At 45.6% G+C, this 27,920-nt stretch overlaps 1 protein-coding gene and 1 long non-coding RNA gene across 3 annotated transcripts in view; both read left to right on the top strand.

Moving 5' to 3' along the window:
* The window catches only part of Nos1ap (nitric oxide synthase 1 (neuronal) adaptor protein), a 274,383-nt gene that overhangs the window by 34,247 nt on the left and 212,216 nt on the right, over positions 1–27,920 (top strand). The gene's annotated exons all lie outside the window — the stretch shown is intronic.
* Positions 14,794–22,519, top strand: Gm46171. Its single transcript, XR_001779534.1, has 2 exons — positions 14,794–17,253; positions 17,876–22,519. It is a non-coding gene; the product is annotated as a predicted gene, 46171 (long non-coding RNA).

Below are 27,920 nucleotides of genomic sequence, written 5' to 3'. Positions count from 1 at the left end.
CAAGATAGCTTTCCCTCAGCTAAGCCTTCTTGGGAACATCCCCAAAGATAAAATTGTATGTCTCCCAGGTGATTCTGAATCCATTCAAGTTGACAGTGAAGATTGGCTCTCATTCCACCTCCTGCCTACATTGTTCCTATCCTTAATAAAACTACGGAATGAGTTGCTATACTGCAGTGAAATGATGTGTAGGACTCCAGGGAGGGTGTGTTATCCTGAAGGTTCTATTGTGCCTGGTACTTTGTTAGTTGTTCTGTGCTCCATCTCTGCAGCGGCATGCTGGGCCAGCGAAGCATATCAGGAAGAGGATGGTAACACAGAGGTCACTGAAAGAAGCAAGTTGACAAAATCCTGGTGCCCAGAGATGAGGATGAGAGCACACATACCACTCTCTTCCTGAAGGCCTTGGGGGAGGTGACATTTGGGACTGGCAGCAGGCCCGTGGTGGGTGATTTTGGTTCCTGTAGTGAGCACAGTTGCTTCCGAAGGAGAAGGACTGGCAGATGGCCAAGCATGACTCAGTTGGCAGGACTTCCACATATCAAGTGCAGAAATGAGTCTGGGTGCCAGTGAAGTCCTGTCAGTGGGATGTGGTATGGCGTGGGGCTTAGGCTGTCTGGGAGGGTGTCTTCTTCTACCTGTGCACCCTTCTTCTCTTAGGAGGCAGGGCAGCCACAATAGAATATCTGTCTGGCCCTAGTTTCAAGTAATGGAGTGGTATATATGGTTTTGTTTACTAGTCCATAGTCCTTGTTTAAGGTGTCATAGTGTGGACATGTACCCAAACAGTTTAAATGGGAAGGACTGTGGTGGCTTTCACTATGGATACAGCTGGTAGGAGAGGCCATGCTATTCTTCAGCAGGATGAGATCATCCTGCTTAGCCAGCAAATCAGTCAGGGTTCAACTAGAGAAGTGAACCAGTGGGTAATGTCTAAGGAGGGATGCACAGGAAGGAGCAGGCTTTTGCAGTTATGGGAGTTGTTGGACAGGGCACAGGACAGTGTGTCATGTGGGAACACTGTGCAGGAAGGCAAGCTGTTGTCCAGAGGTGGAGTTCCTTCAGGGGCTTCTCATTCTGCCACCCAGGTCTTTTGACCAAATCAGCCCCATCCAGATCACCTGGGTGTCTTCCTCTACATCCATGGGGCTCCTAATCACATGCATACATATTGTCACTCACAGCAGCACCTAGACTGATAGTGGTTTGGCTGATTGACAGAGGGCTGTACTTCCACCAGCTTGACACAAGGACATCCTCATACCTTGTACTAACCTTGGGAGTTGGAGGCATCCCTGTAGTCAGTCCGTCCCTCCCTCGACAGCTCCCTGTATAAAAGTTCCACCGATCTCGCCTGTCTCCACTCACCCAGGGTGTTAAGGTATTTTTTTCAACTTTATCTAGTTCATCCTATTTATTTATAGTTTTATCTCTTAAGACCTCTTCCCTAGAATGGGTGGAAGGCCTTGCCAAGATTAGGTATATTAGTTAATTTTCTTGAAAAGAAGCAAATTAAGCAAAGAAGAATTTATTCTGGTCAGTTTGATGGGATATAGTCTGTCACGGTGGAGAAGGCATGGCTACAGGTGGTTCCTCAGTGGCAGGAGAATATGACTGGGTTCCCTCATCTCATATTTCAGTGGGTCAGGAAGCAGAGACATGACATGAAAGGGGACAAGGCTATAAACCTCAGGGCCCTCCCCACATCAACTCACTCCTTCCAGCGATGTCCCATCTAAAGATACCACATCTTCCTGAAAAACAGTCCCTCAGCAGGGTCCAGCTATTCAGATGTGTGAACCTATGGGTACATTTTACATCCAAACCATAACAGGTAGGCTGGCATTTTCTGCATATTTGTCCCTTGCTAATTCATGTTTATCCTGTAGTATTCCGAGTAGCTTCTCAGAAACTGGTGGCTGGTACTTATGACTTAGACCCAGATTCCAGGATGCTTCAATTCATGTTCTATGTATTTATTGAAGAAACAGCCATATATTTCATTTGTTAGCATTTGCTCTTTCATTTGACAGCTATTATCCATTGCCCCACTGTGAGCTGGATACTGTTCTAGGTTACATGGGGGGGGGGGATGTAACAGTGAAGAAGACAAAAGTAACCCTTGCTAGTTCTGAGAATTACAAGCTAGCCTCAGTGTTAGGAGTGCGGGTAGAAGGAGAGAAAGAAGACTAATTATAATAATGTTAATAAAATGAGTAAGGTAATTTCAGATACAGATAAGTGCACTGGAGAAATCACAACAGTTTAATGTGACTCTAAATTTGGTAGCTGCTTTCTGAGTGAAAACGTTTTGCTGACTGAACGGTGTGGGGCAAATAATTTCAGCCCTCAGAATCTCAGTTGAAATCTTAATGAAAAAGGACACGAATCCATGAGAGATTTGGATTTGGAGCTATCCATCGTGGGAACCATTGCATGTGCGCACATGTTTATGAATGGGTCCCAGGACGATGAATGGTCTGGTAGATCGAGCTTCACCTTCGAGTGTGGCTTGTAGACCAGTAGGAAATATTGTAGTCCTTATCAGAACACAGACCCATGTGCATTTTACATGTGCGTGTTCCAACTGAGCTGGATACTCAGGTAGGGAAGCACTTCAGTGAGAGGCCACAGTTTGGACTCTGGTAGAATAATTTAGGGCTAAAACATCGGATTTGGATGGGAAGTGGATGGAAAGTGGGTGGGGATGGGCAGTGTTGCGCATAAGAAGAGAGCCAATTCTAAGGTATTTTCTTTCTCCCAGAGTAAGGCCAGTCTCTGAAGAATTGACTTAAAAGAAACCATGCTTTGGGGCTGGAGGTATGGCTCAGCTATTATAAGCACTTGTTGACCTTGCAGAGGACCCAGATTTGGTTCCCAGCACCCACACCATGGCTCACAGCCATCTCTAACACCATTTCAGGGATTCTGATGCCCTCTTTTGGCCTCTGCTGGCATTAGACATGCATATGGTGCTGTTACATACAGCAAAAGACTCATACATGTAAAATTAAAAAAATGTAAACAACAGCAGCAACAACAACAACAAAATCGACTTGTTACCAAGATTGTGGGGCCATCAAATCATAATGGCAAGTGTGCAGGTTTTAAATTCTGAGAGGTTTCCTGTCTTTGTACAGGTGCTTCTCTCTGAGTCACCTCTGTGCGACAGACGATGGTAGATTGATAGGAGCAATACATTGAAATTGATTGACACCAGAAGGCCTTTCTACCTGCTGTTTCTAGATAAGTCACTCCATGTCAGGAGGCTGGTCGCCTTTAAGGTCTGCGATCAGCCTTCATGGGACTGAGCCTGTGACCTTGGAAGCCTGGGTTCTGCTTTCTCATCTCCGTTGCCTTCTGCAGAAGCTGGGGATTTGCAGGCCATGGTCTGACCATCTCCCTTTGTAAATACCACCCCAGTGTCTTTTCCTCTCATGTCTTAAGCTGACTGCTCCCTGATGCCCTGTGGTAGCAGATCTGCTCATCACCTCAGCTGAGTGCTTCAGAGCAGGATGCTGCCAGGACGTTTCTGAGGCGGCTAATCTCATCCATGAGGTGGGGATGCTTCCGTGCCTCATTTCGCACAGTGTGGTCCTGTCCTCTGTCAGGTTCTTCTCTTGTCCTTTTGAGACCTGCTGTACTCCAGATGTTCACATCCTTTAACGTCACCTTTGTGCTCAGCATTGCTCTGGTCCACTGCATTCTCTCCTAACAGCAGCTCAGGAGGATCCTACATGAGTTGGCAGCTTAATATTCTAGAGTCCTAGTGCAAGACCTAGGGATCAGCCCTAACTACGGACATCTGTCAATGTGAGTGAGAGTTCTCACTCCTGGAATAGCAAATGCAGAAGATGGGTAAAACCAACTCGGGTACAGATTCAGGGTGGGTTGTGTCTTAGACATTCTATGGGGGGCGGGAGGATTCACTTGGCTCCCCCCGCCCCCATCTTCTTTTGTAGATTGGTATTCTCAGAGAGCCTTCTGTTCAGTTTTTTTGAAGGTCCTATATAGGTCTGTGTTCTTTAAGGGGACAGGGAACATATATTTTATCAGCTTTGGAAAAGAGGCAGCCTTTGTTCTGTGGCCTGAGTCTGAGTTAAACCCATTTTGTTTAAGTTATTTGACCTCTCGTGATGCTTATATTACACATATATGTGTCTCTCCAAGCATCAGGGGATGAGGAGTTATGAGTGCCCCGCTGGTTGCATTTAGACATTTTCTTGGGCTTAATCTAATAATCAGAAAATGCTGGCTTCAGTTTCCTGGGGACAGGAGCTCATTTCACACATCCTGTTCATAGTGGCTGTCTCCAGATAGCACGGGCTTCCTTACATCTGTCCTGTCGTCGGTGGATGAGTGCTGGCCAGTTGCAGCTACTCTGTGTGTGGACTTACTTGATGCTGTTTAATGGATTACAGCCTGTGCCTGACACTTTACCACTCCCTCTCTCGCCTCTCACTAGAGAATTTACCACCAATTTTTTTTTCTTTCTCTAGGCAGGAAGTGTGAACAGAGCCACCCTAGCTGTTATCCTGTTGAGAGGAAAGCAGAAGGACATAAAAACCGGGGGGTCAAATAATGTGCCTTGACAGAGAGAGCCCAAGGGCTTCCAAGGGTCTTCCTAGCTACCCCTCAGTCTGGATAGCTGGCCTCCTTCCTCTTCCCATTTTAGATATACCGCTGAGCCCAGTGGTGAAGGAATGTGTCCTTGTGTGTCCCATAATAAAAAGGGCTGGTGCCCTGCCAGGCTGCAGCTAGGATGCCCTCTGGTTCTTCCTGTGAAGAGTCCAGTTATCCTTCCAGTTCTTCTGTGTGTGTGTGTGTGTGTGTGTGTGTGTGTGTGTGTTTGTGTGTGTGTGTGTGTGTGGAGTGAGAGAGACAGACAGACAGAGAGCACGTGCATCAGGACACAGGGGTCTTCCATTGTCTCCTGGGAGCCTGAAAGACTCTTTGTAGCTGCTGGCCATCTGACAGACAGGCCCACATATCCGTCCTTTGTTTCCACTTTCCTATGTCAAGACTCTTACCCTAGGTTTGGTGTGCAGTGAATATTGTATTGTCTTCTTTCTCAGTGTTATGAGACGATGCAGATGCAAAGATTGTAAAATGTTTCCTCCATCCCAAATCCCTACAAAGTGTGCTTTGTCTTGTTGATTCCACAGTCAACTCTTGACTTAAAAACAAAACACTCCTCCATAGGTTTTCTGTATGATTAACCAGTATTTGTAAGAGCTTTTACGCAGCCCATGGTTCTCTGAACCGAAATCGTGATCACCCACATTTTAAAATCAGCTTGCGCCCACCTGCTGTGGGCCCTGCATGTCACTAAGGGTGTGCAGAGGTAGAGTAGAGCTTGCACATGTCCTGTGGGAAGGTTCTGAGTTCCTCTGAGTCTTGGCAGCATCAGCTTCTGTCTTAGTCAGGGTTTCTATTGCACAATGACCAAAAACAAGCTGGGAAGGAATGGATTTACTTTGCAATTCATCGCGGAAGGAAGTCAGGGCAGGAACTCAGGCAGGGAAGGAAGATGAGGGCAGGAGCTGATGCAGAGACCATGGAGGGATGCTGCTTACTGGCTTGCTCCTCATGGTTTGCTCAGCCTGCTCTCTTATAGAACCCAGAACAGGAGCACAGGGCTGGTACATCCACCATGGGCTGTACCCTTTCCCATCAATCACCAATTAAGAGAATGCCTTACGGGCTGGCTTGCAGCCTGATCACATGGAGACATTTTCTTAACGGAGGTTCCCTCCTCTCAGATAGCATGTGTCAAGTTGGTATAAAACTAGTCAGCACAGCCTCTCTTCTCAGAAAACTGCCCCTAACAAAATCTAACATATCATTTCAGGAAGCCTTTGGCTCCTATAGCAAAATTTATGGGCGTTTCTAGAACCTTGGGATGAGACTCACTCATCTTGATGAAATGGTGTTCTTATAAATTGCCATCATTTCCAACATTTTAGGTGAGGTAGAGGTACCAGTTTTTTTTTTCTTAAAAAATTTATTTAGTGTGTGTGCCATGGATGTGTGTGTGTGTGTGTGTGTGTGTGTGTGTGCCATGGATGTGTGTGTGTGTAGGTCAGAGGACAATTTGAAGAGGTTGGTTCTCATTCCACCATATGGATTATCACACTCAGGCCTTCAGACCTGGTGGCAAGAGCCCTTACCTATTGAACCATCTTACCTGGCTCGGGTATTTTCCTTTTAAAGAAAGAGCTAGAAACCAAAGCACTCTATTGCCATAACAACCCGAGAGGGACTGCTGGCAGGAATTACCCTAGTAGCCTGTGGAGCGGCACAGCCAGTCTGGAGAGTCTGTGGACACGTTCCAAAAAGGGCTTTACTTTCCTGGTTTACAAACACAAGCCAATGTGAAACCTGATTAACCGGGAAGGATTTACAAGACATCGCTATGCCGGCATGGAGCCCGGGTGCCTACGTTTCCTTGAGAACTGCATTGGGGTGTCTCTGCTTTCAGCTTCTCTCCTGATAAAAGTGAAATTTCTACTCAGTTTCCTCTCTATCCTACAAAAGCCCCAAACAAAACACAACAAAACCAACGAATGGCAAAAATGTAAGCAGAGGATGTGTGATGCCTGCTGCTCTTTTTGTTTTGGTATTTTGTTTCACTTTGTTTTTAAATGTTGTTTAAAAGTTGCCAACACAAAAAGGACTCAGTTTAAAAGTACCATAGGCCTACTCCAGTGGCTTTTTTCTCTCTGAAAAGGGTTGTGATCATCTCCCCAGGTTTCTATGCAGCTCTCTACCTTTCTCTTGAATCTCAGAGCATTTGACTTCCAGGCTTGGGACCTCCATCTTGTTTCTTAAGGTACTGAAGGGCAACGAACAGGGATGCTTAATGAATAAGGGGGCTGACCGGGACACTGGAAATTGTCTGGAACTGTCTTCTGGGGACTTGAAGTGTGAGTCGTATTAGGGATCTTTGGCTCCCCATGACGGAAACGGATGTTGAGGGGGAGGCAGCATGGGTGGTAACAATCTGTACGCAGCCCAAGTGAAAAATAGACTCTGATGGGAGTGGTGGGATGTCTTCATGCTGTTGGGGGCAGTGGAAAATTTCCTCCAACCTCCTATGAAAGCTGCTGGGTTTTAGGCAGCGGCACATGCACGTGCAAGGGCTGTGTGTAGGTACGTGCGTGTAGGTATACAAAGGAGCTCCTCATATCTGTCATCAAGTCATGCTGCCCTCTGAGGACCTACCCTAAGGAAAGCCTAATATGCTAGACTACTTTGTGCAGTGTCTTATTTACACTCATACGGTTTTATCAGTGTGGAAACGGAAAGCGCAAATACAGCTTGAATGGTCACAACTGAGGAGTTATTCTTTAAGGGAAAAGTGCTTCGGCAGCTGGAAGTCTGTGCAGGCATTTAGCTGATAGATAGGTAGGAAAGAAGGACAAACTGACAATCTGGCCCAGGAACTAGGCAGAGGATTAATCTAGATTTTTCTCCTTCATTTTCAAACATGTTCTCTGGATGCACTGGGTACAATTTCCCCAGTGTCGTCTCTGTGTCTTCCCCACTCCTGACTGCCTTTCTTCGCTCCACTGCTACCCAGAGTGTCGATCGATACCTCTGCTTCTTCTCCTGGAGTTTGTTTCTCTTGGATATGGATTCTGTGCTGGCTAGTTTAATGTCATCTTGACACCGGCTAGATAGAGTCCTTTTAGAGGAGGGAACTTCAATCAAGAAAATGCTGCAGCCAGATTGGTCTGTGGGCAAGCCGGTTGGATAGTTTCTTGATTGATGATTGATGTGAGAGGGCCAAGCTCACTGTGGACAGTGCCACCTTGGGCTGATGGTCTTGGGTTCTATAAGAAAGCCAGCTGAGCGGGCTGTGAGGAACAAGTCAGTAAGCAGCAGCTCTTGATGGCCTCTGCGTCAGCTCCTGCTTCCAGATTCCTTCCTCGACTTTCCTCAATGATGGCCCTAGAAGTGTAAGATGAAATCCGCTTTTCCCTCCCCTAGTTGCTTTGGACATGGCATTTTATCACAGTCATAGGTACCCTAACTAAGATTCTGAAAAGAGACCCACACTAAGCTGGAGTCATAGCTTAGTTGGTAAAGTACTTGCTGTCCAACCATGTGGACCCAAGTTTGGTAATCACACCGTATGTAAGAAAGCTAGGCATGGTGGTGCATGCTTGTAACCCCAACCTTGGGGAGCTGAACAGACGTGGATCCTTGAGGCTCAACTGGCCAGCCAGCTTTACTGAGAGATCTCTCATTAAAAAGCAAGGTAGAAGAGGGGGCAGGGTGGAGGCTGGAGTTATGGCTCAATGGATAAGAGCATTGACTGTTCTTCCAGAGGTCCCACGTTCAATTCCCAGCACTCACATGGCAGCTTAGTACCGTCTGTAACTGTAGTCCCATGGTACCCTGTCTGGTGTGCAAATGTACTTGCAGGCTAAACACCCATGTACATAAATAAAACTTAAGAAAATAAGGTGCATGTGTTCTGAGAATGACCATTTCTGGGTCTCTCTCTCTCTCTCTCTCTCTCTCTCTCTCTCTCTGGGTCTCTCTCTCTCTCTCTCTCTCTCTCTCTCTCTCTCTCACACACACACACACACACACACCTATACTGGGATTTTTTTCACCCACATGTCTGCAGGAGCAGAGTTGCCCATGGTGTGCCTCTCCCCTCTTTTCACTTGGAACACTGCCTTTGAGGGATAATGGGTCCACTTTGCCGATGAGGAAATGGAAGCCCCAGTGACTTGCCGCCCCCCCCCCCCATCTCACAGCTAGTGGTCAGGTCATAGGATGATACCCCACTTTCAGAGTAGTGCAGTAAAAACATGGCCCTGTCCTTAGTGAGCTCTGTAGTTACAGAGGGTCTTAGTAGGTGTGTTTGTAGAGTGAAGCCATCCTACAGGACACTCACACTATGCCTCTTCATGTGTCTCAGTAAATGTTAGCTAGAATCAGAAGAAACAACAGTGAGGGTGAGGGTTAGCTAGAATTTCTTCTTCCTTTTCCTACCATCGACTCTTTCCAACTCTTCTGTTGTTGTCTGGACTGTGTCAGGACTTAGCACCTCACCTCTCTGCCTGCGTAGGATAAGTGCTTAGGTAACATGTCCACACAGGGGACATGAAGCAACATGGCAGCCAGGGCAGACTAACTCGTTCATGAGAAGTTAAGGACACTTGAAGCAAGCATATTACAACACAGGTGAAGGTCTGTTTTAGGACAACTTAGTATTTAAAAGCTGGAATTTATGGACACATAAATTTGGGTGAGTACAATAATTACAAAATGGTTTCTTCCTTTACGAACAATTGATTTTTGGGTATATTTAAATAGAAAGCTCCAATTGACTACTATAAAACTATTTACTGATATTTCTCCATATAATAATAATTAGCAAAATAACAGTAGCATAAAGCAAGACATATACATGCATATATATTCATTCATACATATACACATTATGTATGTATATATATATGTATGTACATATATATGTATGTGAAGGCTATTAACGTGGCATATTCAGAGACTATGCAGTTCTTACCTGATATATAAACATGAACTTATTTATTAGCCTTGGGAATGTCTTTTAAGTGTTTCTCTTGCAAATGTGATTTTTCATTTCTTCCCTAAACCTCTACATAGCAGGGAATTTTATATTCACTATAACCACTCCACCTCTCAGTAGTGTTCTTGAAACAGGATCTCCTTTAGCCTAGACTGGCCTTGAACTGCTGCTCCTCCTATGAGCTGGAACTAAAGGTGTTACTATACCTGCCGGGTGAGCCTGAGTGCATGTGTGTGCACCACATGTGTGTGGCCCCCATGGAAGTTAGAAGAGGACACGAGATCTTCTGCATCTGGAGTTATAGGTAGTTGTGAGCCCTCCCGCCCCCATTGTGGGCTCTGGGACCTGACCTCTGGTCCTCTGGAAGAGCAGCAAGTATGGTTAACTTTGGAGGCGCCCTGTCCCAGCCCCTTCACGAACCATTCAGAAGTGAGCTGCTTACATGAGTTTCTTTATCCCTAAGCGTTTCTGTGAAACTTCCCAGAAACAGAGTGTTTTCTTACGTGCGCACAGCACTGCTGTCAATTGAGGAAATAAACAGTGAAGCAATACCTATTGGTCATGTTTCTGGTTGCATTAATGGGGGCCAGCGATATGGCTTAATGGGTAAAGGTGCCTGCTGCCAAGCCCCAGGACCCTTATGGTGGGAAGAGAGGACTAACTCTAAGTTGTCCTCTGACCTCCACACATATGTAATGACCCAAATACAGAATTTCATTTAAGAAATTAACCAGTATCAGACAAAAGAACCTTAAGGAAGGAGAACTTTATTCTGGCTTACAGTTCTAAGGTTCACTCCATCATGGCAGGGAAACTACAGATGGCTGTTAGCTGCAATACCTGCTGTTAACTACTAGGCATCTCTCCAGGATACCCTCCAACTCCTGACACACACACACACACACACACACCCCTACACACACACACACACACTCCAGTCTAAATTATATTTCTCAAAATTGCATTCAGTTTTTTGGATAGTATTTGCTACATTAGTTTTTTCCAACTTGTTAGAAATACTAGCTTTATTGCACACTGCATTTCCATATGAAGGGTTTTTATGCTATTAGGTTACATTGTCCTCGGAGACGTACTCATTCAATTGAATTGAGAATGCTATCTCTAGTCTCCCATGGTTTAGCTCTGATCACAGTCTTCATTCCTGATACACATTTACAAAAATGTCATCATACCATACTGAAAGATTCAACATTACATTAAATATTGATAATCGTCCTCATTATTCAACAGCTCTTAATGAAAACGCCGCGTACAAATGTCTGTGCTCCGAGCCTGTGTCTCTGCGGTCTTTCTTCAAAGGGAGTTCGCTTTCCTCTCTTCCATTCTCCTCTGTGTTCCTCCTCTCGTATCCTTACTCACAGTGCAGATATTTAAATGGCAGCACATGGGTTGCACAAGTGGGGGAAGACGCTCTGTGGCTGACCCCTGTCTCCCCTTGTTGCTTGAAGAGATGTCTCTGAACCTCCAGGGACCTGCTGGTTCCTGCTGCAAGCCAGGGTGCAGCCTGGGACTGCTGTACTTGCTGGTCAGTTTGGGGGCTGTTGAGTGACTCCCGGGTGGGTCTGATGAATCCTTTGATTTTTTTTCCCCCCTCTGGAGGAGGCCATCTTTTCTTTGATTGGCCCTGGTTTGATTTCTCTTTTTCTCTGCACACAGAGATTCCCGAGGGCTTAGATTTTGGAAGCCGGGTTTACCACTTTTTGTGAGTTTTAAAATTAACTCATTTTTAGATTTATTTATTTATTTCTGTGTACGTGTGTTTGGTCTGCACGTCTGTATGTCTATCACTCGTGTGCCTGATGGCTGTTTGGATGCCCTGGAACTGGAGTTACAGGAGGTTGTTACCTACTGTGTGGGCACTGGGAACTGGATCCCAGGTCTCTGCCAGAACAAGTGCGCTTAACCATTGAGTCATCGCTCCAGCCCCTTTACTCCTTCTTATTTACTTATGTAGGCAGGGTCTCATGCATCCCAGTGCATCCTCAGACTTGCTGTGCAGCTAAGGATGCCCTTGAATTCCTGATCCTCTTGTCCACTCCCCCCGCCCCCAAGTGTTAGAATTATAGGTGTGAACCACTGTGGCCAGTTTTACACAGTACCAGGGATCTCATCCAGGGCTTCTAACATGCTTAGCAGACACTCTGCTAATTAAGCTCCATCCCCAGCCATCTGAGTATTTTTTTTTTTTTGAGACAGTGTCTTACTCGAGGCTATCCCGGAGCTGACTATGCAGCGCAGCCCCTATGAACGTTCTCTTGCCAAGTGCTTTGAACTCTCAGCTAAGCTTTCTCTGCTGTGTTGTCTGCACTTCTTATGTTCATGCCTCCTCCATGATGTCACTGAAGGCCTTAGCTGACAATTCCAGCCCTCTGTGGCCTGCTCTCCAGCCTTCTCATTTGTCCTATGGTCACACAAGCCTCAATGTCCGCATCCGGCTGTTTTCTCTAAGTGACTGCCCCTTCCCCTTCCATAAGTAAAGCCGGTGCCTCTGCCATCCAACTTCAGGTTTTACAGTAGTCTCCCATCATTGTTCATTAGCCTATAGTTAAAGCTTTGTATGCTGCTCAGGCAGGTCTTGTCAGCTCCCACAGCTCATACCATGATATCCTACACTTGTGCCTGGCATGTTTTCCTGACCTGGATACTCTCTGCCTCATATCAAATGCTGCATCTCTGCCATTGTTTCTGAGTTCAGCCTCCTTCCAAGGTTACCGCATCCCTTCTGAGTCTTCAGTACACTGATGCCAGTCTTTGCAGGGCCTCTAGCTCCTTGAGGCTGGGAATCCTCTTGGTAAGCATGGTGTTGATAGCCACACTTGTATGTTGAGAAATGAATGAATTCATGTATTTTCCAGGTGTGACCTCCTTCCATTTGGAAACCCAAACAGTGTTTAGAGAGCTTGTGACACTACAGAACACAGCTATCATGCTGATAGTATCTGTGATTTGATTTATCGTATTAATTCTTCCTATCTAAATTGCATGTCACTTAAGGCCAGCAGCCTCTCTAACTCCCACAGTAATGAATGTGTTAATAAATTGCTCGAGACTAACATGCACTGCTTGGCTTAGTTGTGTAGTATAAGCCTTCTGTAGGGAGATGCTGTGCTGGCCTTGGTGTCCCTGTTTCTCCTACCTCAGCCGCACATACCACCAGGTTCACCTTCTAAGTGTCAAGTTTACTACAGTCTAGCAATGGCTATCATCTGTTGAGCTTCTATTCTGACAGTGGCTCTAATAAAATCAGGTCTATAAGGAAGGGGCCCTTTTCTCCCTTCTGCAGATGAGGAAACAAAGGGAGAGAGAGGTTAAGAAATTGGACCAAGGTCTCTGGTCTTCTAAGTGGCAGCAGTGTGATTTGAATACATTGTAGGGACTGTGGTCCTCCCTAGCAAGTGTAAGATCGGGTTTTGTTTGCCGCCATGCTTTGCATCTGGAAGAGTCTCACTGCATCTCAGCTTGGATACCACAGGGTTGAGTCTTCATTTCTCAGGCAGTAAGCACACAGCCATTCTGGCACTCTTTGTGTTTCTCCAGTCCTCCAGCTTCTACCCTGTTGAACTGTTGCTTGGATGGAATTAGAGAGTGTCTGGAAATACTTGGAAACTGCACAACAAAGAGTACTTTATTTAGTCTAGTAGTGACGTCACATACGTGTATCTGAGACATGTGGGCTCAGGCCTGCATAGGAAGATGGGTTGAAGCGCCTGACCCTGATGGAGGATTATAAGAAGCTTTTAAGATTGGTTGTTGGAAGGCGAAGGTCATGGAATACTAGACTCTGCCAAATACTGTGTGCACTGTGCCCAATGCATTATTCCCTCTACCATATGGGTAATGATGGGATCCTGGATTTTTGTGGAAGGAGAAGGTAAATATCAGTTACATCTCCCCAGGCAAGGGGCTCTCCTCTGGGCAGAGGTACTTTTGGAGAGGGGAGGGTTGGTAGATGCAGAGCTAGTTAGTATGTAACTCATTTTCTCACCACCTTGATCACAGCTTAAGGAAAATCAGCTTAACAGAGAGATAGTCGGGAAAACCCAGAGTCCTCTCCGAGTGGCTGACGTGATGGAATTAGGAGCCTTACCTTTAATTACCCACTGAGACGAGCTCATGGGAATGTGACAGTTATTATTCAATAAGATAACTTCATAATTATTCAGTTGAGTTTCAGCTCATTAAAGTAACATGGAAAGTGATGGTAACCTTATTCTGAAGACCTGTCATGGGTAGAAACTGATCTTCTGATGTCATAACAGAAATCCAGACCAGAGCATCTCAGCCCACATCTTCACCGTGAGGCCTGAAGCTATGTGGCGCTGAGGGTGGCCTCTAAGCTTCTTTGGCGTTTCTTGGTTACTAGGGCTCTGGGGCCATTGCGGCAGAGGATCAGTTTTCCAGAACTGGTGCTCCATTCTTGGTGGGACTCCCTGCCTTCCTTGAATCCTTAGTTCCTTGTTTTCTCTGGTCCTTCTCTTTGAGCTATGTTTTTCCCCCTCCTTCTTTGTGCTAGGTTTTGATTGTCATTGAAATGTATGTTTCAATGCAGTCTAGTGTGATTGTACTTGATGCCATATAATATCACCTGTTGTCTTTCTTAGTGAGGGTTTTATTGCTGTGAAGAGACACCGTGACCAAGGCAACTCTTATAAGGACAACATTTACTTTGGGCTGGCTTACGGTTTCAGAGGTTTTGTCATTATTATTATGGTGGAAGCTTGGCATCATGCAGGCAGACATGGTGCCAGAGGAGCCGAGAGTTCTACATCTTGCTCTTGAAGGCAGCAAGGAGGAGGAGACTCTCTTCCACACTGGGCAGAGCTTGAGAATTAGGAGCCCTTAAAGCCCACCCCACAGTAACACATCTGTTCCAACAAGGCCATGCCTAGTCCAACAAAGCCATGACCTCCTAATAGTGCCACTTTTCATAGGCAAAGCATTTGAACCACATAAATCTATGGGGGTCAAAGCTATTCAAACCACCACACCTGTTGACTATCTGATCTATGGCTTAATGTTTTTTGTTTTGTTTTGTTTTGTTTTTGTTGTTGTTGTTGTTGTTGTTGTTTTTGAGTTCCTTTTGTAAAAGCCACAGGCCAAAGTTTTTTTAGATGTGCTTATTATTTTATTTATTCTTGATCAGAACCAATTCTGGTAGATTTCATGTCTTTTTTTTTTTTTTTTTTTTTTTTTTTTGGTTACCATTGTGCCTGAATTCAGAAACTATAGTTTTTTCTAGAGTCATATAAAGTCACACTACACCAATGTTTCCTTGGTCTAAAGCAGTGTTTCTCAACATTCCTAGTGCTGTGACCCTTTAACACAGTTCTTCATGTTGTGGTGACCCCCCCCCAACCATAAAACTACTTTTGTTGCTACTTCATAACTGTAATTTTACTGCTGTTATGGGTCATAATGTAGTTTTCCAAAATGGTCATGACCCAAAGGTTGAGAACAACTGTTCTAAAGTATAATTTTTTTATTACATTTGTTTTGTGTGTGTGTGCGCACGCGAGTGCACTCGCTTGCTTGCTGATGTGACACCATGTACATGTGGCAATCAGGAGGCCAGAAGACAGTCTATAGGAATACAGTTATCTCTCTGGGCTGTGGAGAATAAACTTAGGCCACCAAGTTTCATGGCAAGTACCTTTACCTTCTGAGGCACCTTGTTGGCCTAAAGTATAAGATTTTATATGAACTAGATTTTAGGGGGAAATTTTTTTCTCTGGCATTAGTAAAAATTGTTGATACTTCTTCTCTCTTTTACATATGGATTAACCTGTTCAGTTTTAGCTTATGGGTGACTCATACATTGTTAGCATTTTGCTGTGGCATTGGGTGGTCTTTAGTATTTTGTGGACTATTTTATAAAATGCCACCCAAGAAACACATTGGAGATGGTATTTATTGCCTTAATCTTGTTGTCTAAATGGAGAAGTTGCTAACTAAATGTTTTCTGGAGCTTTTTCTTAATTGCAGTGTGGTTAATTCCTCTCAACTGCAGGAAGCCAAGGTATTTATAGGTTGTTATTATTTTTGTGGTTGGTAGAAGTAATCAGCGTTCGTTGGGTGCCAAGAACATGCTTGGCACGAAGGGGAAAGAATCATATCTTTTTGCCCTGTGAACTTGATGTGGCATGATCTAAGTGGGGAAGAGGGAAGGAGAGGATACATTTTCACAAAATGTGTTTTTTTTTTTCTAAAAAAGGAAAGATAATGAGCTTCAGTTCAAAAGGACACCAGAATCCAACCACAGCACGAAACTTGGGTGACACAGTCAGCAAGCTAGTATTTGTGGTAAATCTGACAGATCTGACATGTGAGTCAGAGCAAACCCAGGGACAACAGATAACCGATAACTTCCCTCAAAGCAAGACCACAGAGGTACAGATGGGGGGGGGGGGAGAGGAGAGGAGAGCTGAGAAAATGGCTGGTTCGCCTTTGCTGTAAGGGGAAAGGAATCCTGGAACATTGGGTTCTTCTCCTTACCTACTGGCTACCTAGTTGGACTCTGACCTTCTAGACATCCCCTCCTCCTGTCCCCGACTCTAGTGTCCTGGTTTAGAGCCTCCTCACCTCCCCATAGTGTCCCTCACTTTTGCCCTCTTTGATCCACCATCTACCAAGCAGCCAGATACATCTGACCCAGTGCATTGCTCAGGGCTGGAGAGGTGGCTCAGTGGGTGAAGCCTGACGACCTGAATTGGGTCAATACCCAACTCCCACAAAGTCTGTTGCACAGACCCCTAAATGGCTGCCTGTGATTTCAGTAAGGGTATAAGACCCTCCTGCCTTGCCCTGTCTGTGCATTCTGCCTCATTTCACTGGTGGGCCAAAGACTGGTAGCAGCTAAACACACCAGGGAACAATGCCGGCCTAGCTTTTGTTTCTGTGTGTACTGCGCACCTGCCTAAAATGGGCCCCTTCCTCTGTTTCTACCCAGGAGTTCTTCTACTCATCCTGCAAGTTCAAAGACCATTTCCCAGACCGCTTCTGGCCAGTGCCCAAGAGAATTAGGTGCTTGTCTATCTGAACTTGTACTGGACTTTGTAGATATCACCTTAGCACAGCTGTGACCCCTGCGTGTTGTTCCTGTTGAAGCACGTGTCTGTCTCTTGTGTGCTATTAGCACTTAAAAGGCTAGTGTCTTCTTTTCCTGCTTTGTAGCAATCCTTGCAAGGAGGACTGGGTCACGCCGAGCTGCCAGATCCTCAAGGACACAGCGTGTTTTGAGAATCTGCAACGATTTTCGGCTTTAGTATATTGCAAGGAGAATAGGCTCTTGGAACCCTGAGAGGATGTATTTATTTCTCATTCTGGAAGATTTCCAGGACTGGAGGACAGGAACAGTTGGTACAAATGTCCTGGATCTGTGGATGTCATTTTGACGTGGGGACACCTGCTCTGGGTACAAAACTGGGATTTTCTTTGGACCCTGAGACTCAGAAGCCTTCATGTCTCCTACAGGCACAGCAGAGTCTGTGTAGAGGATGGCTGTTCCAGGTTTTCTCTGCAATGCAATTACTGTGGCCATCTGGGGATCTGCCTGAGAGCATGAGGATGTCTTGGGCACTTCTGACTTTCGGAAACTTGGGGACGGGAAGTTTCAAGACTAGTGGGAAACAGGTAGACCTACTTTTGAGAGCACTGCAGATGTCAAGGTAAATGAAGTTTGAGGGCCACATATTCCTTGATCTGTGCAGCTTTCCTAAATCTGTGCAGGGGATGATATAAATAGACTCTTTTTTTTTTTTTTTTTTTTTTTTTTGGAGAGGGGGTTTTCCTATGTAGTTCAGGCTTGCCACAGACTCAGGATCCTCCTGCCTCAGCCTCCTGAGTGCTAGGATGAGACACAGGAAGCAACGTTTTCAATCCAGCGTTGTTTCATATGGACCTGGGCTCATGGTCTCCCCACCCCTTATGCCTCATTGTCCTTTGTAGACCCATCATACCTGGGTAGAAGCATGATGCAGGGCATCACCCTTTCCTCATAGAGTAATCAACCTTATTGATTACTACGTTATATAGAAAGGCTGAGAACTAGCTGCAGGGTTCAGAAATAAGAATGGAAAATCAGAGCTTGAGATTCTATTCAGTGGTTTGGTCTCTGGCTTGCTTGCTCATTTTCCCGCTGTTTTCTCATGCGCGTGTGTGCATTTATGTGTGTGTGCGTTTGTGCATGCATGTGTGTATGTGTGTGAGTGTGCATGCACATGTGTGTATGAACGCCCTCTCAACTGCAGAAGTGTATAAATTTCTTCTCTATCTTTTCTTCCCGGTCAGCATCCTCCTCCTAGCCACTCGGATGAACACATTGGAATTCTGGACCACTCTAGCCATCCCCAGAGCTGTTTCTTTGTACTTTGTCTTCTGTACTTCTCCAACACTCTTGATTTGCCATCCTCCTTCAGGGCATTGGGTTAGCCTGTGCTCTGGAAGCCTCCTGTTATCAACTGGTCTGAATGAACACCCATCACCATGGCTTATAGGAGTGCTGTGCATGATCAGCACAATGTGGTGTGGCTACTGTGTTCTTTGCGTTAATGCTGAGGTGGTCTAGGAACTCCAGGACCCATCGAAGTAAGCCACAGGGCCCTGCTTCCTCCCACCCATCCTCACTTTGTACCCCATCCATCTCTAAGCTCTCCTGTTTCAGCATTCATTTGCTTGCTCAGCATTTTGCGATCCAGCTGCCTTGGCTACTTAAGTCTCTCCAAGTCCACACTTGTGTACAGCTGCATATGCACTTGAGTGTTGCTGTGTTGTCGTATGCGTAGAATGTTATGGTTGCTTATATGTGTCTCCATCTTGCATATTTATTTGTGAATGCACAGATACAGCAGCCCCCTTAACTGAAAGCAAGAAGCAGCAGTTCTCCTTGGTTTGGGGTATATGTGTAAACACCAGTTGATCTGTGACAGAGACTAAATGTGTAAGGGGCGGGGTGGGTCGGGGTGCTGGGATGGTCTTTGAAGCCAGTATCCATTCCTTATAGTCAATGTTACATATAAACCCGAGAAAAAGACTGTATCAAGCAGCTTCTTTGCTTTCTTCTTAGGTATGCAATATGTTGGCTTGCTAAGCAACTGTAGTTGATATAACAAATATATACTACTCACTAGTAGCCAGTTGCCTCAAAACTCATCAGTTGAGGGCCAACAAGATAGCTTAGCAGGTAAAGTGCCTGCCACTGATCCCGATGACGTGAGTTCGATCCCTGGGACCCATCTGATGGAAGGAGAGAACCTGACTCTTACAAGTTTCCTCTACACTTGTGTTGTGGGCCTGTGTACCTCCCTATCAATAAGTAAATGTAGTGAAAATTAATAAAAACCTCACCAGTTGAAAGCTGCTCTCGTTCGTTTGTTATCATGGTTTTCATGGGTTTAGAGGAGGAAGGTAACTGTGTGGTTCTTGCTGTAGGTCTTGGGAGATTATATTTAGTTTGCCTGACTTGTGCCACAGGGCAGGGTGTTGATGGGATATGTGGTTTTCCTTTGGTTAGGTTTTGTAAATGTGGGCACAGTGACCCAAGAGGATAAGACTGTAGCAATGGGGTGGGTAAAGTTCTCGGAATTTGTATAAAAATATAGGAATTTATATTAATATGGTTATTAATAATTATGGTGCTAGAGCCTTTATTTCCTTCATTTGCTGGCCATGCCAGATCCAACCCTGTCAGGGGGTGAAGAAGCTGGTGTGACTGAATCCTGGCCAGGCAGGATCTGAGGTCGATGCTGTCCACTGTCTGTCATTATAAGAAAATGTCCAAGGCCGGATACCTAATAAGGGGTCATGGTTTATTTAGCTCATGGTTCTGGAGGCTGGGAAGACCAAGGGCAGTCTACCTATGAGGACCGTCCTGCAGTGTTATGGGAGGCAGAGGGAGTCACAGGATAAGAAGGAGCAAGCAGATCAGAGGAGCGTTTAAAACAAAGCCACCCCTACAGCAATACATTCATTAATTGGAGAATGGATAACTCCTTCCACAGGGGCCCAGCCCCCCTCAGTCAGTCACTTCCCAGAGGCCCCAGCTCCAACTACCACCAGCCTGTAACTTTGAATGTTAAGTTTCTGACACGTTAAGTCCTGGGGAACAAACATTCAAAGCACAGCTACTTCAGGTCACCCTAAAGGGCAGTTCTTTCTCTCTTGGAATCTCCCTTTATTCCCATGAGGAGCGCAGGGAAGGAGTTTGCATAGCAGCACCTATGCTATCTGGTAGGTTAGGGTGTTTACTCCTCTGTTATGGGAACCCTTCAGGGTCGAGAGGAGAGGACACCTTATCCCACTATTATCTAGGGCTGGAGATACCTGGCCTGTGGGGATTTCAGGGCTAAAACCAGGACGTGGCCTGGAAGACTGGACTGATTGTCCTATCTAACTGTGTGTAAAGTTGCTTCCGGTTGCAGTCCTGCACCTAACTGTTCTTGCCCCAAGGAACTTCCCAGCTCAGGAGAGGCAAGCATGTAGTTGAAGCCTCCCATGGCCCAGAGCCCTGCTTTGAGATGTTGCAACATTTACCCTGACCCAGTAGGAGCTGCCTGTGCCTGGCTTGAGTTTTGGCCTCATCCCTTCCTCATTAGTATTGCTCTCTGAACTTCCTGTAACTCCAAGGGTGAGGAGATAGAACACTACAGGTTCTAACCACCAAGGCACCATGCTTTTGTGTGGTTTTGGGCCAGACGCCAGCCTGAGCTTATGGCTTGCTTCTTGTTTGTCTCTGAGGGTGAGTTTTTTCCTGTCACCCATCCTGGGGACAAGCCTTGTCTGTGAGTGACTGACAGGTATTCTATGACTGGAAGTGGCTTCATGGCAGCAAGCTCTCCATTCTGTGTAAGGAGCAGCGGATGTTTCCTCAGAGGCTCCCTTCTGAAGTTTTGCTTGTATGGGTTGTGCAAAGTGACTGTTGAGGAGACTTCTTGTGAAGGGGAGAGAATAAGATGTGGCTTCTGCTGGGGTAGATGGACAAGACTGAGCAATGGAGACGTATTTGGTACTGTTGTACGGAGCATGAGTCTTTTGCACCGCCTCCCCCAAACATTCATGCTAAGCCGGGCAGTGGTGGTACATGCCTTTAATCCCAGCACTTGGAAGGCAGAAGTCGGTGGATATCTGTGAGTTTGAGGTCAGCCTGGTCTACAAAGTGATTTCTGGAATAGCCAGAGCTATACAGAGAAACCACATCTTGAACTCCCACCCTTAAAAAAACAAAAACAAAAACAAAAAACTTGTTCACATCAGTTTCTCCTTGAAACTGTCTTTTGCTTTTGAAGCCATCATACAAGTCTGGACCCTTGCTGTTGGTTCTTGGTGTCTTGGAGTGGGAAGCAAGCAGTGCTTTGAGGCTGATTTAAGCCAGGCCTGGCACAGTCTTACTTAGGTTTCCAAAACCATTTTTCTACGTCCCAAAGAAGACCGTTGTCTGCACTCTCTCCTGCCTGGGATGGCTGCCTCCTTTGCTAGTGTCAGATTCTCCCATCATTTCCGAACCCTGACCTCTCTGCCTCTGTGTTTCCTTTCTGTAACAGACATAAGTGCTCTGTAACTTTCTCATAAAGAAAGTCAAGTTCCAGGGTGGCACTGCCTGCTTCTCCAGCATGGGCTCCTTTAACTCCTGCATTAGCATTCTTATGCTTTGACAAATAACTGAGAGAGATAAGGGAGGAAAGACGGATTTTTGGCTTACGTTTTCCGTTCATAATCACTTGGTTTTGTTGCTTGCTTCTGGGCCTGCGGTGTGTCAGTGTGTCATGATGGCAGGGCACGGCACAGGACAGCTCTTTACTTCCTGGCAGCCAGGAAGCAGAGAGGGACAGGGGACAAGAAATGCCCTTCAAAGATGTGCCCCCAGTGACCCATTTCTTCCATCTTGGCAGGATCTCATAGGTCTCTGTTCCCAATCATTCCATCAAAATTCGTCAACGAAGCCAGAACCTCATGGTCCAGTGACTTCCCAAAAGTCTGACATCTGGCAACTGAGCCTCCAACACTGGAGTCTTCAGGGGACATTTCAGATACAAACACTGCCGGGAACAGTAGGGAACATAGCTTCATGTGGGGGCTGTAGCAGCCTAAGGATTTAACTTCTGAGACCTCTAATCAGGTGAGGCTGGGATTTCGATTGATACTACAGAAAGAATTTCAGTTTGAGTCAGGGAGAGCAAATTTGGGGCTTATTAGGTAAAGAAAAGTACATTGTTTAATACAAGGAAAGATAACTCACACTATGCATTTGAGCATGGCCATGAAGACACATCCACACAAGAAAGAATAGACGTACATAACAAGGTTGGAGGGAGGTGCCTGCTTCTCAAAGGAGAGAACTGTAGTCACACACACACACACACACACACACACACTTTTAAGGCCCTGAATGTGTGTTTGTGTGTGTGTGTGTGTGTGTGTGTGTGTATGTGTAGACTAGTGTCTGACCTCAGGTGTCTTACTTGTTTACTTCAATTCTGAGGCAGGGCCTCTCATTCTGAACACTGAACTTGGTAATTTGGTTAGGCTAGTTTGCCAGCTAGCCTTAGGGGAATCCGCTGTCTCTATGTACCAATTGCTGGGGTTGCAGGCAGGCAGTCATGGGTACCGAACATACACAGCTGCCAAATTACCTCCTTAACCCCAATTTGGACCGTGGTAGATTTGAAGTTCTGGTGTCCAAAGCATTTAAAAGATTAAGTAGAAGTCTTTTGGGTATTGATGGTCTTAGCATTGCTATTGCTGTGGTAAAACAGTATGGCCAAATGCAAGTTGGGGAGGCAAGGGTTTATTTGGTTTATGTTCCAATATCACTGTCCATTACTGAAGGAAGTCAGGACAGGAACTCAAATCAGGGCAGAATCCTAGGGACAGGGGCTGATGCAAAGGCCATGGAGGGGTGCTGCTTACTGGCTTGCTCAGTCTGATTTTTTTAAAAAATAGAATCCAGGACTACCAGCCTAGGGGATGGCATCACTCACAATGGGCTGAGCCCTCCCCCACTAATCACTAATTAAGAAAACGCCTTACAGGCTTGCCTATAGCCCATTCTTATGGAGCCATTTTCTCAGTGGTGGTCTCTGTGATGATTCCAGCTTATATCTAGTTGACATAAAGCCAGCCAGGACACTTTTACTAAGCAAGATTCTTTGGTAGTGCATGGGATTACAAAAATGGTTTATAATGTGCTTTGAACAGATTTCAGATAAGAAATATTCATAGGTAAGTTTGCTGATTAAAAAGAAAACCAGGGAAAAAGGGATCCTTACTGCGTGTAGGTCACAGAGAAGTCAGGATACATGGTGTGACTGCAAACATGGCTCACGGTCTTGTTTGTGATATTTACTTAGAAAAGTAGAGCTTTAAAGATGAGACAGAAATGTCAGTGAGGTTAAAATTAAAGGTCATGCACATATTGGCTTAAGTGTGGTTTAACATCCCTGCTTGAATTATCTTTCAAAAGGAAAGGGCTGGTGGTGGTGGGAGACATTGTATCTAATAAGGCATTTTGTTCAGTTGTGTCAAAATTATATATGTGTGTGTGTGTGTGTGTGTGTGTGTGTGTGTGTGTGTGTGTGTGTGAAAGATGGGTTCTAACTGGTTTAGCCTGACTGGCCTGGAACTTACTATGTACACCAGACTGGCCTGAAACACACAGGGATCCACCTACCTACCTCTGCCTCCCGAATGCTGGGATTAATGGTATGCACCACCACGGCCTTTACTATGTCAAAATTCTTACCTCTCAGCCAGATCCTTAGGACAAAAGTTCTTCTTTCCCTTCCAATGTTCCCTAAATTCCCCTGCCTTTCTCTGCAGCCTTGAAACTACGGCATAGCGTTCCATTCCATAGATGAGAAACTGAGGGGCCAGCTGGCTCCTGCTCGCTCATAGAGCAGCTGAGAGGAGTTGAACTGGATAGGCCAGGGAAGTGTATAAAACCGACCACGTGACTGCTCCATGTCCATGTCCTTAGGGAAGGTATTTATTATAGATATGAGAGAGAACAGCCAGAGGTCTCTGGCTGTGTCCAGAGCAGAGAGAGAAAGAAGTGGATTTAATAGGCCAGCAGACTGGTCCTGAGAATCAGGAGCAGAGAGGGGGGTGGTGTTTGGGGAAAATGTAGGGTGGTAAGGAAAATGAGTAGCTGAGGGGGAGGGGAGCCCATGAGCTGGAGGCGAGAGGGCAGGGGAGGAGGTGAGGAGGGCTAGGATGGACTCTGAAATGTGTGACTGGTCCTTGAGGTACTGAGGGAGCCTGGAGGCCAGCATGCACTTTGGTATGCTAGTAGGCACCACAGATAGTCATTTGTCCCTTCTGCCTTTTGGAATTTGGGGAAATGGAGTTTCCTTTGGAGCTGACTGGAAGTACTGGCCCTCTCCTCTGATACTGTCTAGTGTGGTATGTGGAGCACTGGCTTTGAGGCAGGATCCCTGGGCCATCTTGACTGAAACACTTGCTCTTTTGGCATTAGCATTGGGCCTTATTGGAATAAAGCAAGAGGTAGGGCTGAGCCGTGAACTAGGTCTGCCTTGCCAAGTGTCTTCCTTTCCTGCCAGGGACATCTGCTTCCATGGTACAGTGTGCCCTCACCTTTGCTGGTGGTCCATTGTCTTTTGATGAGAGTTCATTATCCTTCTTAACTCTTTCCTTCCCATCTTTTGGAAGGAGGAATGGCCTTCCTCCTTCCTATAGGTAGGTTGCTTGGATTGCCTCATCGGAAAAATCCTTGCAATGATGATTATGCTAATGGGAATGATTAAGTCCTCAGCTATGAGGACTCCTGGGTGGGTCACTCTAGGAAGTTGGGTAATAGAGGGAGTCTTTACAGTGTGGGAGGTGTGGGGCTGCCTGAAGGCAGGTAAAAGAATGAGATAGCATCTTAAATGATCTTGCTTAAAAACAGGAAAATCCACTGCTTCCTTTCTTTTGGAGGATGGGCCAGGCTTTGGACCAGATGCGCACAGTATAGTGGTGCACAGGGTCATTCTAGAGTTGCCCTTGATGTCTGTTTGGGGGGAGACATTTAATTGAAGAATCAAGCAGATGTTAACTCAGGACTCTGCTAAGTGGGACCAAATAGAACAGGAAAGGCTAACCCAGACTGGGAGCCAAGCACTGTCACACACTTGCCACAGTTTGACTCCGCTGTGGCTCTCTGAGTAAAAGATGCTGCTCATCCCATCTTATAGAAGGCATTAGGTTCAAACTTCAGTCCAGATAAAACCCCAAATTCCAGGCCTTCTCTGTCTTTCCTCGATAACTCCCTGGAAGGCTTTAATCTTAGCCCGTATAATTCTCTGTGCAGGAGTCATTTAGTGAGAACAGATGGTGGCTTCTGGGCTTTGATTTCAGGCACCTCAGTCTCTAAGTACCCCCTCCGCTGACTTGCTGCTCAGTGCCAGAAGTCCTGATGACCAGTGAATAGCCTCTGAGGATACATGGTTTCTATGAAGTCAATCAACTGGGTGTGGTAGTTGGTGACTGTAATCCCAGGATTCAGGAGGCTGAGGTAGAAGGGGGCGTTTGGGACAGATTGAGGGACTCCAGGTCAGACAAAACCAGACAAATAAATGTAACAGGAGACAGGCTGAGCTTAGAGTGCATTAATTTTTGCTCACTTGGCGCTTGAGTGGCATTGGGTGGAGTCAGGGTTGTTTCTATATCCCGGGTATCTTCTTTGGCCCTGTGTTGGTTAGTTTTAAATCTCAACTTAATACAATGTAATATCACCTGAGAAAAGAGTCTTAATGAGGAATTGTCCACATCAGGTTGGCCTGTGGGCATGTCTGTGGGGATTTTCTCACTTGTTAATCGATGCAGGAAGACCCAGCCCATTGTGGGCAGTCCTGTTTTAAGGGCGGGCTCTGGAATATGGGAGTGGCTGAATATTAAGCAAGCAATAAGGGTGCGTTTATTCTATTATTCTTTCCTCGCCCTTGACTGTAGATGTGACGTCACTGACTGCTTGAGTTCCTGCCTTGATTTCTTCAAAGGGTGAATTCCAACTTAAGAGTCCTAAACCAAACCAACCCTCTCTCCCCCTTCAGAACACGGTCCAAGAGTGGAGTTGTGTGAGAAGATTTCTGAGTGCTTGTGAGAAAATTCCAAAGGAAACAAGGTGTGAGTCTGGTGACCTCAGGTTTTTCAGAACACAGAATTGTTCCTGGAATGCGATTTCGTGCTCCTCCCAGGCGCAGCAGATAGGAGTGAGTTTACTTCAGCTGTAGTTAGCCATGTGCCTCGATGGAGAGACATGTTTTTGCCTCCTGCGGCTTGTCCTTGTGATTGAAGACTTTTTGCAGGGGATTTCTTAGCCTGCAGAGTATTAATTGTCTGATGCTCTGAATAAAGTTGGGTATTGGATGAGATGTTAGCGGGCCTCAGTTCACACCATCAGCTCTAGCAGTGAACATTTCCTTAAGTTTCTCTTTTTGTTCAGGGTGTTTTATCAAAGCCACAAAGTGAAAGAAGGACAAACATCCCCTCCTTAGCTCTTCCTCCATTTGGTTTGCATTGTTCCCTCAGTCTCCTGCTTTCAAGCCTTGTTGCCCTTCCATGCCTCGGTGATGGCAGTGGGCTTGTTTGCTAGGACAAGTAGCCTTTGAGAAGTGTGAAGCCTTGATGACAGTGTGGTTTACAGACGAGAAGGGCTGCTCTACACAGAAGAGAGCCTGTGGGCACCGCAGTGAAGAGATGGAGTTACAGGAATGAGAAAAAAGATTGAATCTACAGAGACACTGTCTAGCTTGCATAGGAGCAATTTTGTAGATAGGGTCTCACAATGAAGCCCAGGTTGGTCTATCTGGAACTCACTGTGTAGCCTAGGCTAGCCCAAGACTTGCAGCAGTCTTTCTACTTTCTCTCAGTCTTTACTTTCTCTTCCTCCTCCTCTTCCTTCTTGCTTTCTTCTTCTTCTTCTTCTTCTTCTTCTTCTTCTTCTTCTTCTTCTTCTTCTTCTTCTTCTTCTTCTTCTTCTTCTTCTTCTTCTTCTTCCTCCTCCTCCTCCTCCTCCTCCTCCTCCTCCTCCTCCTCCACCTTCTTCTTCTTCTTCTTCTTCTTCTTCTTCTTCTTCTTCTTCTTCTTCTTCTTCTTCTTCTTCTTCTTCTTCTTCTTCTTCTCCTCCTTCCTTCCTTCCTCCTCCTTCTTCTCCTCCTTCCTCATCCTCCTCCTTCTTCCTCCTCCTAATCCTCCTCCTTCTTCCTCCTCCTCCTCCTTCTTCCTCCTCCTTCTCCTTCCTTCTTCCCTCTTCCTCTTCCTCTTCCTCTTCTTCTTCTTTCGTATGTAACCCATGCTGGCTTTGAACTTGTGACTTTCCTACTTTTACCTCCCAAGTGTTGGAAATACATGTGTGTGCCACAATGCTTGGCAACACATTTGTTTAAGGTCTCTTCTAGCCCTGAACTTCTACTTCCCCCTTTTAATTCTTTCCACAGTATGAAACAGCTCCCATGTCAGTCACTGCCTTTGGATATTTAAGATTTATAAGTTGGAAAATGTGTAATATGTTTCCAATTCTCTCTCAATGTGTCTTTAAAAATACACTCTTGCCTTGTATATTGGTACTGGTAAGAAGAAGACCTAGAAATGGAGCCACTTGGGGTCACCTAAGGCAGTCCCAGAAAAGGCACAGTGGCTGGAGAGTTTGTTCTGGAACCTTCAGTATAGTGGAGAAATAATCTCATTTGTGAGCTTCTGTCCCATTTACTGCCTCAGGAAGAAGGCAAATGAAATGAGATTGCTATACTTTTACAGTGATACACACACACACACACACACACACACACACACACACACACACACACTCATAGTCATTGGTAGAGGAAAATATATCTTCTGGAAGAGCTAAAATTCAGTGTAGTTATAGCTCAGTTTCTCATGAATTATTTATCTAGTGAACTCAAACATCCAGATGACAGCCTGCAACACAGAAAGCCACAGAAGGGATAGTTAGTGGCCAGCCTGGATGGAGGCTCACAGTCTTAGCTCAAAAATCCACTCTCCAAAAGCTCGTGCAAGAACCAGTTTGGTTGTAGTTGTATTTACTAGTTCACGGAAAGCCAACTAGGGAGGATAATATATGTGTGTGTGCATGTGTGCATCTATGTGAGTGTGTATGTAAATGCGTGTATGCTTGTGTACAAATGTGTGTATGTGTGTGTTGTAGCTCTATGGAGATATAACTCACGTGTTACATTCACCTTTTCAAGTCCCTTGGTTTTAGTGGCATCACACTACTATATAATCTTATGTGGTAGGGGTCCCTGCAAATACTATGGCCGGCAGGGAAATGCGTCAGGAGGGGCAAGAAAGGAAATCTGCTTTAGCTCAACTCAGTTAG

The sequence above is a fragment of the Mus musculus genome, chromosome 1 (genome assembly GCF_000001635.26).
Source record: "Mus musculus strain C57BL/6J chromosome 1, GRCm38.p6 C57BL/6J".
Taxonomy (NCBI): Eukaryota; Metazoa; Chordata; class Mammalia; order Rodentia; family Muridae; genus Mus; species Mus musculus.
This window is presented reverse-complemented; position numbering and strand designations above follow the sequence as displayed.